Source organism: Macaca fascicularis, chromosome 1 (assembly GCF_037993035.2).
Source record: "Macaca fascicularis isolate 582-1 chromosome 1, T2T-MFA8v1.1".
NCBI classification, from domain to species: Eukaryota; Metazoa; Chordata; class Mammalia; order Primates; family Cercopithecidae; genus Macaca; species Macaca fascicularis.
In genome coordinates, this window is record NC_088375.1 from 113,336,289 (window position 1) to 113,351,132 (window position 14,844).

At 47.6% G+C, this 14,844-nt stretch overlaps 2 non-coding genes across 2 annotated transcripts; one reads left to right on the forward strand and one right to left on the reverse strand.

The window, feature by feature from the left end:
* Positions 1-5,662: 5,662 nt before the first annotated feature.
* Positions 5,663-5,826, reverse strand: LOC123570629 (U1 spliceosomal RNA). The gene has a single exon (XR_006694911.2). It is a non-coding gene; the product is annotated as a U1 spliceosomal RNA (small nuclear RNA).
* Positions 5,827-13,321: 7,495 nt separating this feature from the next.
* LOC123570623 (U1 spliceosomal RNA) lies at positions 13,322-13,485 on the forward strand. Its single transcript, XR_006694905.2, has one exon. It is a non-coding gene; the product is annotated as a U1 spliceosomal RNA (small nuclear RNA).
* Positions 13,486-14,844: the final 1,359 nt, after the last annotated feature.

A 14,844-nucleotide genomic window follows, 5' to 3' on the forward strand; every position in this document is an offset into this window, starting at 1 on the left:
CGCCTGTCTACTGCAATCTCTGAACATAAATTTCTTTGGCAAATAGGAGAAATATTGCTGAATTCTTTTTCTCAGCAAGGAACATCCCTGAGGAAGAGAATGCGCCCTGAGGGTAGGCCTATAAACGACCCCCTGGGGGTGGCCACCTTTTACGATCGAAGACGAAGGGATGAAATAGGTCCCGGTCTCCTGTAGCGCTCCCAGGCTTATTAGGACGAGGAAATTCCCGCCTAATAAATTGTGTTTGGACAGGTTGCCTGCTCTCAAACCCTGCTTCCTGATAAGATGTTATCAATGACAATGTGTGCCCGAAACTTCATTAGCAATTTTAATTTCACCCCATCCTGTGGTCCTGTGCCTCAGAAACTGAGGCAATTGCAGGAGTTGCTGATGGCCTCACAAATCTTAACCCTGTCGCTTGGGTTAAGACCATTGGAAGTACTATTGTAAAATTTCATATTGATCCTTGTGTGCCTGTTCTGTCTGTTGTTAGTCCGCAGGTATACCCAGCAGTTCCAGAGAGACGGCGACCATCAAAAATGAGCCATGAACGATGGCAGTTTTGTTGAAAAGGGGGAAATGTGGGGAATAGAGAGATCAGACTGTTACTGTGTCTATGTAGAAAGAAGTAGACATGAGACTCCATTTTGTTCTGTACGAAGAAAAATCATACTGCCTTGAGATGCTGTTAATCTGTAACCCTACCCCCAACCCTGTCCTTGCAGAGACATGTGCTGTGTCTACTCAAGGTTTAATGGATTTAGGGCTGTGCAGGATGTGCTTTGTTAAACAAGTGCCTTTGATGCGCCATGCGCATCAAAGCACAGCACTTTTCCTTAAACTTATTCATATGTCTTTCTGCTGACTTCCCCTACTATGACCCTATTGTCCTGCCACTTACCCTTTTCCGAGATGGTAAAGATAATGATCAATAAATACTGAGGGAACTCAGAGACTGTTGCCCGCGCCAGTCCTCTGTATGCTGAGCGCCTGTCTGCTGGGCCCACTATTTCTTTCTCTATACTTTGTCTCTGTGTCTGATTTCTTTTCTCAAGTCTCTCATTCCACCTGACAAGAAACGCCCACAGGTGTGGATGAGCAGGCCACCCCTTCATTCAAGTAAGTGCATTAACAATATACTTCTCAGTTGCATCCCTGGAATCCATGGGAAGCCCAGGAGAGCCCATCAAGTGCTACAGGATCAAGCCCAAACAGAACAGGACTAGGCATGGCTTCCTCACTAGGAGCCAGGCCAAAGTCACCTCCTTCGGTCCCAATGGAGGCTGGAACTTGGTTCACCTGCAACGGGAGGACCCGGCCCAGAAGGCATCGACTTCATCTTCATGGTGCCTTCAGATACAAAGTCATCTAGGATTTCTTTTCTCTTTGATCTACTTCCAACTCTCCCTTTGTATTTATTTATTTGAGAGGGAGTCTTGCTGTGTTGCCCAGGCTAAAGCATAGTGGGGCAATCTCAGCTCACCACAACCTCCGCCTCCTGGGTTCTAGGAATTCTCCTGCCTCAGCCTCCTGAGTAGCTGGGATTACAGGCGCTCCTCTTGTAGCCTCGCCCGGCTACTTGTATTTTTAGCAGAGATGGGTTTCACTATCTTGGCCAGGCTGGTCTCAAACTCGTGACCTGTGATCCACCCACCTCCGCCTCCCAAAGTGCTGGGATTGCAGGCATGAGCCACCGCGCCTGGCCCCATTTCTTCAAGACCTTTTGGGATCCCTCATGCGCAGGACCTAAGGGGGTGGTGCCCTTCCCTACTGGTCCCTCCCTGCCTAGTGTCTTCGGAGCCCTAACTCACCCGAATGTTACTGCCCTCCCGATGACAGCAAGAGAACCAAAGAGGGCGGCAGGTACGATGGGAACCACAGGGTCACCGCAGACCGGCGCCTCACGGGCTTCTAGCAACTTGAATAAATGCCCCCTGAAGCTTCTCTTCAAGTCACAGGGAAGAGGAAGGTGGCTGCCGACCCTGCGGCGGAAGCCACGTGGAGAGAAGCTGGCCCTGCCCCTGGTCCTTGAAAACAGGTTTGGCCAGGCTGATTTTGACGGGTAGGCCCAAAGAAAAGACTCAAAGGCAGACCAAACTCTGACCCCAAGATTAAGGGCTTTCAAATGTCTGATCGTTTTCAGGTTGGTCAGTAGAATCAATTCCATCTTCATCAGGAGATTCCTTTGCCAAAATTCAGAGACCTGGGGTTCCTGCTGCTTGCACCACAGAAAGCCAATCACTGAGATGATTATTGCCAAGGAAGAGGCTTTAGTAGGGTGCTGCAGCAGAGGAGATGAGAACTCAGTCTCAAATCCATCTCCCTGACCAACCAATACCAGAGGCTTAGATGGCCTAAAGAAATGTAACAATGTGTAGGAAAACAGGAACTTTGGCCAGGCTCCGTGGCTCACGCCTGTAATCCCAGCACTTGGCCAGGCACAGTGGCTCATGCCTGTAATCCCAACACTTTGGGAGGCCAAGACAGGCAGATCACGAGGTCAGGAGATCGAGACCATCCTGGCTAACATGGTGAAACCCCGTCTCTACCAAAAATACAAAAAGAAAGTAGCTGGGCGTGGTGGCGGGTGCCTGTAGTCCCAGCTACTCGGGAGGCTGAGGCAGAATTGCTTGAACCCGGGAGGCGGAGCTTGCAGTGAGCCAAGATCACGCTACTGCACTCCAGCCTGGGAGACAGAGCAAGATACCAGTCTCAAAAAAAAAAAAAAAAAAAAAAAGAAGAAGAAGAAGAAAAGAAAACAAGAAAACAGGAACTAGGGAGGGGCAAGGAAGCAATCATGATGAATGAGGGGTCCAGCATCTCATTGTCTGGGTGACTTTCAGTTCTTTGATATCTTTTTTGAGAGTCCTGAAGGAAGGAACTCAAAACACATATTAAGTTTCAAGCTTTAAGATCAGAAGGGTCCATTTCTATGTTTATCCAAAAATCTACATATGGGACTATTGGGTGGGTTTCAGACCAAGAAAAAGAAAGAGTGCTCATATCAAAGTCTGCAGTTCACCAAAGAGAAAACATAATTTTCCGACCAATAGGATGTATAAGGTCAGAGAACGACCAGCCTACAGTACTGTTTATTGGCCTGAGCATAGGGAAGGATGAAGTTGCACCAACGAAATGGGATTAAGCTGCAGGTGCAGGCTAGGCGCGGTGGCTCACACCTGCAATCCCAGCACTCAGGGAGGCTAAGGTGGGTGGATCACTTGAGATGGGGAGTTTGAGAGCAGCCTGACCAACATGGTGAAACCTCGTCTCTAATAAAAATACAAAAATTAACCGGGCGTCATGGCGGGCACCTGTAATCCCAGCTACTAGGGAGGCTGAGGCAGGAGAATTGCTTGAACCTGGGAGATGGAGGTTTTAATGAGCCGAAATTGTGCCGCTGCACTCCAGCCTGGGAAACAGACCGAGACACCTTCTCAAACAAAAATTTTTTAAAAAGTGGCAGGTGGAAAAAAATCTGGGTTTTGGTTCAGAGCCCCTGGGGCCTTTCCTCAGTAGTTTTCTCTTTCCTTGAAAAAGGAACCCGGTCTCAGTTTCTGCATCTCTCTGAGTGCTTTTGGAGATTGAGGATGGTGAGGTCTCAGTGCTTGGTCCCCTTCTAACTCTGGGTACCTCCCCTCCCGTGGGTCAACCTGGTCCAGTGCACAGGCCCCAGCTTCAACGACCATCTTCCCCCACCCTTTGCTCCTAGCAAAGGCCATTTCTAGGTCAGTTGTGAGGTACAGCCAGGACAGGACAGCTGGCTCCGAGATTTTTGGCTCTGGAAGGCCCTGAGTGCTGTGGTCCCCCAGAAGGCTGTCTCCCTCTTGTGGAGGAAGTGACCCCCGCTGGAGAAAGTGTGGAGGGAAGCGAGTGCACTTGCACGAGGGAACTGAGGCAAGCGGTAGTTCTCGGCTCTCAGTGCAAAAGACATTTGTCATCTGAGAGGCTGGACTCAGTTATTATAATTTTCAATTTTGTCAATAAAAACTGAGTCAATAAAAACTTACTTGTAGAAACCTCCTCACAAGACCTCCCATCTTACATTCCAGGGAGAATAGCAGGGTATTCCGCCAAGACATAGGTTAGACTGCGGTTCTGATCTGCAGGCCTCGATGACCTGCGCAGGGGCACCAGGGCACGGGCAAAGCCCTTCCCCTACACAAAGCAAGCGTGTTATGTCTACAACCGAACGGGGGCACTAAGAGCCCCCAAAATGCACTGTTTTCATTCCAAAGAAAACCACCAGTTCTGAGTACAACTTCTATCTGGCTCTTTTAGCTGAGTACACGTTTCCTCAGCACAGAAATCCTGCAAACTCCCGTGAAAGCTGTGGTGAAAAGCAGGAGCTGCACCTACGTGCAAGATGGATCACACCTGTAATCCAAGCCCTTCAGAAAGCTGGGCGGATCACTTGAGCCCAGGAGTTGGAGCCCAGCCTGAGCAGAATGGTGAAACCTCTACGAAAAAAGAAAAAAAAGAAAGAGGAAGGCCGGGCGCAGTGGCCCAAGCCTGTAATCCCAGCACTTTGGGAGGCCGAGACGGGCGGATCACGAGGTCAGGAGATCGAGACCATCCTGGCTAACACGGTGAAACCCCATCTCTACTAAAAAATACAAAAAACTAGCCGGGCGAGGTGACGGGCGCCTGTAGTCCCAGCTACTCGGGAGGCTGAGGCAGGAGAAAGGCGTGAACCCGGGAGGCGGAGCTTGCAGTGAGCTGAGATCCGGCAGCTGCACTCCAGCCTGGGCGACAGAGCCAGACTCCGTCTCAAAAAAAAAAAAAAAAGAGAGAGAGAGAGAAAGAAAGAAAAAGAAAGGAAACAGAGAGAAAGAAAAGAAAAGAAAGAAAATAAATACAAGAAAAACAAAAAACTAGCCGTGCGTGGTGGCGTGTGGTTGTCCTACTCGGGAGCCTGAGATGGGAAGATTGGGCCACTTCTCCAGCCTGGGCGGTACACCGAGACGCTTGTCTCAGGGGGAGAAAAAAAACAAAACAAAACACAGAGGCTAAGAGGTAACTCTGAGGACAGCGGAAAACACCAAAGTTTTTTTGTTTTGTGTGTGTGTGTGTTTTTTTTTTTTTTGAGACGGAGTCTCGCTCTGTCATCCAGGCTAGAGTGCGGTGGTGCGATCTCGGATCACTGCAAGCTCCACCTCCCGGATTCACGCCATTCTCCTGCCTCAGCCTCTGGGGTAGCTGGGACTACAGGCGCCCGCCACCGCGCCCGGTTAATTTTTTGTATTTTAGCCAGGATGGTCTCGATCTCCTGACCTCGAAATCCGCCCACCTCGGCCTCCCAAAGTGCTGAGATTACAGGCGTGAGCCACCGCGCCCGGTGGGAAAACACCAAAGTTTCTAAGAGATATTAGAAGCCCTGGGACCGCAGAACAAACTAGAAAACTGCCCGGCCTAGCTACCTGAGCTCCGCCTAACATGTACCGCAGCGTCTAACCTGGGAGACAACCGAAACAGAGACGGAAACTCGCCTTCCAAGAAAATGAGTAGCAGCTGTATCTGGCCCCGAATGTGAACTCGTAAAATAAAGCCCAAGTCACGCGAAAAGAAACAGCTGACTACACAGAACACAACCAGAGATAAAATACTGCAGACGAAGCAACGAACACTAGCGTCAGAGCTATTATTTAAATCACAGTAACAACAAGAGAAAGCGCGAACGCAGTCCCCCACTACCACAAATTATGCAGTCGAGTTTCCCACATTTGGGGAAATCGCAGGGATCAGCACATCCGGAATGCAATGGGTAAGTCTGGCCCGGGAAAAACCACCTTCGTGATCATGGTATCTCCCCTGCCAGGTAAATGTAAGCTTTTGCCTTCCGCCCTGCCACAGCCTCACATGCCTCACCCTTTACAAACATGGTTACTTGCCCCGCGCACTCCCGAGCCCTCCTAGCACTGACACACAGCTGGAACTCTAGTTCCGACCCGCGGTCCCAGACTCGCTCCCACAGCACGGGAACTCCTTCGTGGCGAAGCAGCAGGCGGCGAAGCGGCAGCCCCTGCGCTGCCTCATCTACATAGAAGTCGCCCTCTCCGTGATGTCACCGACAACGCCTTTCCCAGTCCCCGTCTGCTCTTCCGCCCCACCCTCCGCCAACTCAGCCGATCAACCAGCTCCCGGTGCTGGCGGGGGAAGTGACAGTCTGCCTCTCCCTCCTTTTCCTCCTGCCATTGTTCTTCGGGGAGGTGCGCAGAGACCCCGCATCTGGCCTTCCCCAAAGAGGTTGATACTTGACTTGTGTCCTGCAGATAACCCTTCTGGCAGCCAACTGGAAGCTTGTGCACCCTTCTTCAGATAATGTATTTTAATGCGCAGACTAGAACATTTAGGATTACAAAGAAAACCGTTTCCTTTCAAACCTGTTTATCTTTGTGATGTAGCATTCCGCTTCAAGTTGAAAGCCGTTCAATGTCAGAGAGAAAACATACCTATGAAAACAGAGAGGCTATGAAACCAGGGTGCAAACGAGCCATCCTTACTGGTTTTACCACTAGAAGTGTTACAAAGACAGTTGTCCAATTTCATGAATCTTGAAGAGTTTCTGTTGTTGTTGTTGTTGTTGTTGTTGTTGTTTCAAATACAGTGAAATACAAAAATATGTGGCCCGCGCAGAGATGATTGGACACTCTCAGGCATGGTGATGGACTTTGTCGTCTCTTCCACGGCCATCTCAGAACCTTAGTGCTTACCTCATATTAGTATTTTATATTCCTTGTATATAACCCAGAAAACACTGTGAAGTAGAGCAAAATTGGAAAGCCCAAGTCAAAGACCATTGAACATTTACAAGTAGATTCTATTCTGTTGCTCAAATCACAAAACATGAAATGGAGGGGTCTCCTTTGGAGACCATAAAGTCTGTGACATGGTGGCCAGTTAGGTCACTGGAAAACATGGCAAAATATTGAAAATGAGGGATTAGGTGAGAGTGTAGCAACTGAATACTAAATGCTTAATCCAGGTGCTATTCCCTGGATACTGACAGGGAGACACATTGTCCAAGTAATACTTTCTATAGTGTAAACCACAAATAAAATTCTAAGCCCTTCAACTATTTGAATGCACCCCTCCTCTCAGCCAAGGTCATTCCAAAGTTAACCTGAAAAACTAGTTCAGACCATGATGGGAAGTAGGGGTGAGATATGCCTCGTTATACCCTCCTTCCTTTGGAATTCAGGCACAACTGACCAGCACATCTGACCAGGCCCAACAGGCATTACAACAGAGATCTTAAGACTTTTTGTACGGCCGGGCGCGGTGGCTCAAGCCTGTAATCCCAGCACTTTGGGAGGCCGAGATGGGCGGATCACAAGGTCAGGAGATCGAGACCATCCTGGTTAACATGGTGAAACCCCGTCTCTACTAAAAAAAAAAATACAAAAAACTAGCCGGGCGAGGTGGCGGATGCCTGTAGTCCCAGCTACTGGGGAGGCTGAGGCAGGAGAATGGCGTGAACCCAGGAGGCGGAGCTTGCAGTGAGCTGAGATCCGGCCACTGCACTCCAGCCTGGGTGACAGCGCGAGACTCCGTCTCAAAAAAAAAAAAAAAAGACTTTTTGTAGCAATAAGACACCAAATTCCAGCCTGACTCTAGTGTAGCATTACATGACAGATAGCAGGCCCTGAAAGAAATACAAATATTTTACCCTAAAATATATTTTTTATCATATTTTGAAATGTCCCTACAAAGTTGTCTCTTGTGGGGAAAGTCTACATGCTATAGGGAATCCCTTTCCAGGTTTTTTCCCTAATCCAGGCACCTTTTAAAGTCTGATAAGAAACACTTACAATCAATTCTCTCTGAAGCCTGCTACCTGGAGGCTTCATCTGCATAATACGAACAACCCCTTAACAGGAGACTCCCTTCTGGGATTCCAGGTCTTTAGATAAACTCTTTCAACCAATTGCTAACCAAAGTATCAGAAAATAATGGCTGGTAACTATTTAATTATGCATACATATTAGTAGAATTTTGGAGGTGGGCACAGTGGCTCATGCCTGTAATCCCAGCACTCCCTCACGAGGCTGGCAGATTGCCGGAGGCCAAGAGTTTGAGGCCAGCCTGAGAAACATGGTGAGACCCTATCTCTACCAAAAAAAAAAAAAAATTAGCCAGGCATGGTGGTGAGCACCTGTGGTCCCAGCTACTCAGGAGGCTGAGGTGGGAGGACTACTTGAGCCTGGGAGGTGAAGATTGCAGTGACCCAAGCTTGCAACACTGCACTTCAGCCTGGGTGACAGAGGAATGGGCCTTCACTAGACACTGATCCTGCTGGCAACTTGATCTTGGACATGTCCTCCATAACTGTGAGCAATAAATTTTTGTTGTTTATAAGTTACTCTGTGGTATTTTGTTACAGCAGCACAACTGGATTAAGATATCAACCTGACCTTAAGAAATCATCTCAAATCAGTCTTGGCTCTGATGGGAAACAAGGGGCACACTCAGATGTGTGATTTAAAGAGAGTTTTATGAAGAGAATATTTATAAATACATAGACAGGATCAAAATAACCCAACAAAGGACTGAGAGGCGCTCAGAATCTAGAATCAGTGGAGAAGTTGTATTGCCTGTAGGACTGGATTGTTGTATAAGTCTGTTCAGGTTGCCATAACAAAATACCATACACCAAGTGGCTTAGACTATGGAAATGTATTTCTCACACTTCTGGAAGTTGGGAAGTCCGAGATAAAGGTGCTAGCAAAGCGGATTTCTTTCTGAGGTCTCTTCCTATGGCAGGTAAGTGGCTGTAGTTTCACTGTGTGCCCATGTGACCATTTCTTTGTGCACCAGGGGGAAGGCAGAGGAGCAAGCTTTCTAGTGTCTCTTCTTATACTGAAATTAAATTCATCATGAGGACCCCACTCTCATAACCTCATTTAATCCTGATTACCTCTCAAAGGCCCCAGCTGCATAAACCATCACATTGTGGGTTAGGGCTTCAACATTTAAGTGTGGGAGTTGGTGTTCACAATTCAGTCAACTGGAGTGGAAATTGAAATGGGAAAGGAAACCAGTAGTTACTAGAGAGACCTATTGCCTTGGGGAGGATCACTGGACAGGGCTATGGTCTTTGGAGGAATCAGTGAGTGACAGCTGACAAAGATTCTTTCTGTGAAAACAAGTAATTTAAGGCCGGGTACAGTGGTTCACACCTGTAATCCCAGCACTTTAGGAGGCCGAGGCAGGTGGATCACAAGGTCAGGAGATGGAGACCATCCTGGCTAACACGGTGATACCACGTCTCTACTAAAAATACAAAAAATTAGCCAGGCGTGGTGGTGGGTGCCTGTAGTCCCAGCTACTTGGGAGGCTGAGGTAGAAGAATGGCATGAACCTGGAAGGAGGAGCTTGCAGTGAGCTAAGATTGCACCACTGCACTCTAGCCTGGGCGACAGAGCTAGACTCCATCTCAAAAAAAAAAAAAAGAAAGAAAGAAAGAAAAAGAAACTAAGTAATTTAAAATGTAAGTTGTTGGAACTCCAAATTATTTTGAACCTTAAAAAAATGTAAATATGGGCCAGGCACCATGGCTCACACCTGTAATCCCAGCACTTTGGGAGGCCAAGGCAGGCAGGTCACCTGAGATCAGGAGTTCGAGACCAGCCTGACCAACATGGAGAAACCCCATCTCTACTAAAAATACAAAATTAGCCGGGTGTGGTGGTGCATGCCTGTAATCCCAGCTATTCAGGACGCGGAGGCAGGAGAATCACTTGAACCTGGGAGGCAGAGGCTGCAGTGAGCTGAGATGGCACCATTGCACTCCAGCCTGGGCAACAAGAGTGAAACTTTGTCTCAAAATAAAAAAAAAGAAAGAAAGAAAATGTGAGTATGGCGCCTAAACCACATGAGAGGTACCTGTAAACCAGGCAGTTATAACCTTTGTTTCTCTGATTATAGATTGGCCTTCTTCCTTACCTGCATTGTTTTCTTTTTTTTTCTTTCTTTTTTTTTTTTTTTGAGATGGAGTCTTACTCTGTGGCCCAAGCTGGAGTGCAGTGCCATGATCTCAGCTCACTGCAACCTCCACCTCCCGGGTTCATGCCATTCTCCTGCCTCAGCCTCCCAAGTAGCTGGGACTACAGGTGCACACCACCATGTCCTGATAATTTTTTGTATTTTTTAGTAGAGACAGGGTTTCACCATGTTAGCCAGGATGGTCTCGTTCTCCTGACCTCGTGATCCGCCCGCCTTGGTCTCCCAAAGTGCTGGGATTACAGGTGTGAGCCACCGTGCCTGGCCACCGCACCTGGCCACATGCATTGTTTTCTTTCCTTTTTTTTTTTGGAGACGGAGTTTCACTCTTGTTGCCCCAGGCTGGAGTGCAATGGCACGATCTCAGCTCACCACAACCTCTGCCTCCCAGGTTCAAGCGATTCTCCTGCCTCAGCCTCCCTAGTGCTGGGATTATAGGCATGTGCCACCACGCCCGGCCAATTATATATTTTTAGTAAAGACAGAGTTTCTCCATGTTGGTCAGGCTGGTCTCAAACTCCCGACCTCAAGTGATCCGCCCGCCTTAGCCTCCCAAAGTGCTGGGATTACAGGCGTGAGCCACCGCGCCCGGCCACAAGCATTGTTTTCTAACATGTTATATAAATTACTGAAGGGTGCCAGGGAAGATTGCTTCCCTCTTCACTGCTGATTTTCATTATAGATGAACTTTCTTCTTACCTTGCTCTCATAAAGACTTCATGGTTATTGCATTGTCTTAAGATCCAGTGTTCAATACACTCCTTTAAATTGGAAAGGAAATGTGAGCCAGCTATAAAGAAAGAAAATAAGCAGTATGGGAAAAAAAAAAAAAAAAAAAAGAGGTCGAGCACAGTGGGGCTCATGCCTGTAATCCCAGCACTTTGGGAGGCCGAGGCAGGCGGATCACTAGAGGTCAGGAGTTTGAAACCAGCCTGGCTCACATGGTGAAATCCTCTCTCTACTAAAAATACAAAAAATTATCTGGGCATGGTGGTGGGCACCTGTAATCCCAGCTATTCAGGAAGCTGAGACAGGAGAATCGCTTGAAACCAGGAGGCAGAAGTTGCAGTGAGCCAAGATGGTGCCACTGCACTCCAGCCTTAGCAACAGCGTGAGACTCCATCTCAGAACAACAATGAAAAAAAAAAAAAATTCTGGAACTAATTCGTTGTAGCTGTTAAAGAAGCCCTGTATAGAAAATGTTGTGATCCAGGCCGGGCGCGGTGGCTCAAGCCTGTAATCCCAGCACTTTGGGAGGCCGAGGCGGGCGAATCACGAGGTCAGGAGATCGAGACCATCCTGGCTAACCCGGTGGAACCCCGTCTCTACTAAAAAAATACAAAAAACTAGCCGGGCGAGGTGGCGGGCGCCTGTAGTCCCAGCTACTCTGGAGGCTGAGGCCGGAGAATGGCGTGAACCCGGGAGGCGGAGCTTGCAGTGAGCTGAGATCGGCCACTGCACTCCAGCCTGGGCGACAGAGCGAGACTCCGTCTCAAAAAAAAAAAAAAAGAAAATGTTGTGATTCTATTAAATATTTTTTTCTTTCTATGTAAGCAAGAGCTTGACTTTTGCCTTCGCAGCACTGACCCCATTTCTCTGGAGTCTGTGTACCCTGATTGGCTATTCCCAGATTTTTGTTTGAATACACTCTTTTTAAATTTTTACCATTAGTTCCCACAAGCAGAATGAATAAACTCTTTAATACCAAATTCTGAACCTTTCAATTATTTCGGGTTGACATTTCCTTGGTCAAACTCTAATCAGGCCCTTCTGCGTCCTCTTCTCACTTGGCCTCAACTATTGAGCTTCTGTGTTCCTCTCTGCATTGTTCAATCTCAGCAAGAATCCTTCTCAGTCAATTTAGCCAGAACTCCCCATCCTCAATAGCTGATCACTCATAATAGGGCTCCTCATCCTTCACCATCCGCTAGGTGATTGATGTCTGATCACCCTGTGTTCAGCAAGAATCCTATTGTGTTGGCTTAGCCATGCAGGAAACCCAAAATATGCCACCCCAAAATACACTTCTTTGGTGTATTTTGGGATGGCTATTTAGAGGGGCTGCAGAAGTTACTGAGGGGTCTCACCCCAAAAAGGACTCTTTCCTGTTTAGTATTGCAAAGCCAATGTATGAAAGCAAGAGTGAGCGTCAAGCAGCACAGGCTCTATTCAATGGCACTGGAGGATTAGGAGCATAGCATGGAATTGGAGAAGTAGTATAGTTTGCAAATCTTCTCAGCTACTGAGAACCAGGAAGTTACAAATATAGAGCACCTTTAGTGAAGGGAATGAGCAAGGGGAGGAATATTCATGCTTTTCTTAGGAAGGGATGGAGATTTTCTTGAAAGTTCAATATCATTATTCAATAGTTTAAATTCACTGTAGTTTCAACCTATTGGTATGGAAAGTGTTTTGAATTGTACTGATTTTTTCTATCCTCTTTCTGAAATGCCTGCTAATCGTGTTTGGACCTTGAACATACCTTCCTGAACTACCTGAACTTTTCTCTCCTGTTTTTACATTCGTATTTTTGTTTCTGGGAAATATTCTTGACATTATCTTCAACTTAATTTTTGTTCTTGCTTCTACTATTTTAGTTTAATTTCCAAGTATTTTGATATTGAACTTTCAAGAGAACAGACATCGCTGCCAGCCTTGACGTCTAATGCTTTGGGGGCGAGGGGGAAATGTTTTTGTTTTTTTAATACTCAGTCACCTCTTGTCACCCAGGGTGGAGTGCATTTTAACTTTAATGCGTTTTAACGAAGGTATGCACACAGTGCCACATCACAAAGATAACCAGGTTTGAAAGGAATAGGTTTCCTTTGTAATCCTAAACGTTCTAGTCTGCTCATTGAAAGCCATTATTTGAAGAAGGGTGCACGGGCTTCCAGCTGGCCGCCAAAGGGGACCTCCACAGGACACAGATTGAGTACCCGCTTCTTTGCGGGAGACGAAGGGCGGGGACAGGAGGGAAAGAAGGGAGAGGTATAAGTCACTTCCTCCCGGCTCCGGCGGCGGGTTGGTCCGCTGAGTTGCGGAGGAACAGACGGGGACCCGGAATGCGCTGTCGGTGACATCACGGAGGGGGCGACTTCTATGTAGATGAGGCAGCGCAGGGGCTGCCGCTTCGCCGCCTGCTGCTTCGCCACGAAGGGGTTCCCGTGCTGTGGGAGCGAGTCTGGGACCACTGGTCGGAACTGAGAATTCCAGCTGTGTGTCAGGGCTAGGAGGGCTCCGGGATGCGCGCGAGGCAAGTGACCGTACGTGTAAAGGGTGAGACGTATGAGGCTGTGGCAGGGCGGAGGTGCTGGAGTTCATACTTACCTGGGAGGGGAGATACCATGATCACGAAGGTGGTTTTCCCAGGGCGAGGCTTATCCATTGCACTCCGGATGTGCTGACCCCTGCGATTTCCCCAAATGTGGGAAACTCGACTGCATAATTTGTGGTAGTGGGGGACTGCGTTCGCGCTTTCCCCTGATTTGTGTCGTTTTAAAAATAGACCTAATGTGTTGCAAGAGCAAATACTAGGTGTTTAACGTGAGTTAGAACGCAGATCTTTTTCTCCGGTTTATAACTTATGCTTAAACTAAAGATTTTATCAGGTCGTGGTTCTCTATCTTGTAATCCCAGCGGTCTGCGAGATATGGCACGCGATGTTTATGTTAATTATATGGTGAACTTCTCTTTACTAATCTCTTAGCTTTTGTTGTTGTTGTTGTTCTATAAAAATTGTTTTTCTTTTCCCCCTGGGAGCCAATTGTGGACATTTATTAACAGCAAACAGCCCGCTGGAGTGCATGTAGGGATCTCGGCTTACTGCAGCCTCTGCCTCCTGCCTTCAAGCTATTCTCCTGCCTCAGCCAGAGACTACTCAGCCTCCGGAGTAACTGGGATTGCAGGCGCAGGCCACCAAAAAATTAGGCCCGGCTAATTTTTTGAATTTTTGGTAGAGACAGGGTTTCGCCGGGCCAGGCGCAGTGGCTCACGCCTGTAATCCAAATACTTTGGGAGGCCGAGGAGGGTGGACCATGAGTTCAGGATATCGAGACCATCCTGGCTAACAGTGAGACCCCATCTCTACCAAAAATACAAAATAAATATATGTGTGTGTATATAGATATATATAGATATATATAGATATATATATATAAACCAGGCGTGCCTGTAATCCCAGCTACTCGGGAGACTGAGGCAAGAAAACCGCTTGAACCCGGGAGGCAGAGGTTGCAGTAAGCTGAGATCGCGCCACTGCACTCCAGCCTGGGTGACAGAGCGAGACTCCGTCTCAAAAAAAAAAAAAAAAAAAGACAGGGTTTCGCCATGTTGGTCAGGCTTATCTTGAACTCCTGACCTCAAGTTATCCTCCCGCCTGGGCCTCCCAAATGTTGGGATTACAGGCCTGAGCCACCGCGCCCGGCCTGTTTACAGGCTTTACAGACACATTTTGTTTACAAACTTTACATGCACAATTCAATTGCAGTTAGTGTTCATTTCTTTTTTTTTTTTCGTTTTTTTGTTTTTGTTTTTGTTTTTCCCAGTGTGGCCCAAGGAAGCCAAAATGTAGACAACCCTGCTTTAGAGAGTTTGATTCATGGTTCCACTGGGTTATACTTATTGCCTATATTTTGCCTATTATTTGATATTTTCCAAATTTGATTTTTTATTTATTTTTTTTTTATTTTTATTTTTATTTTTTTTGAGACGGAGTCTCGCTCTGCCACCCAGGCTGGAGTGCAGTGGCCGGATCTCAGCTCACTGCAAGCTCCGCCTCCCAGGTTCACGCCATTCTCCTGCCTCAGCCTCCCGACTAGCTGGGACTACAGGCGCCCGCCACCT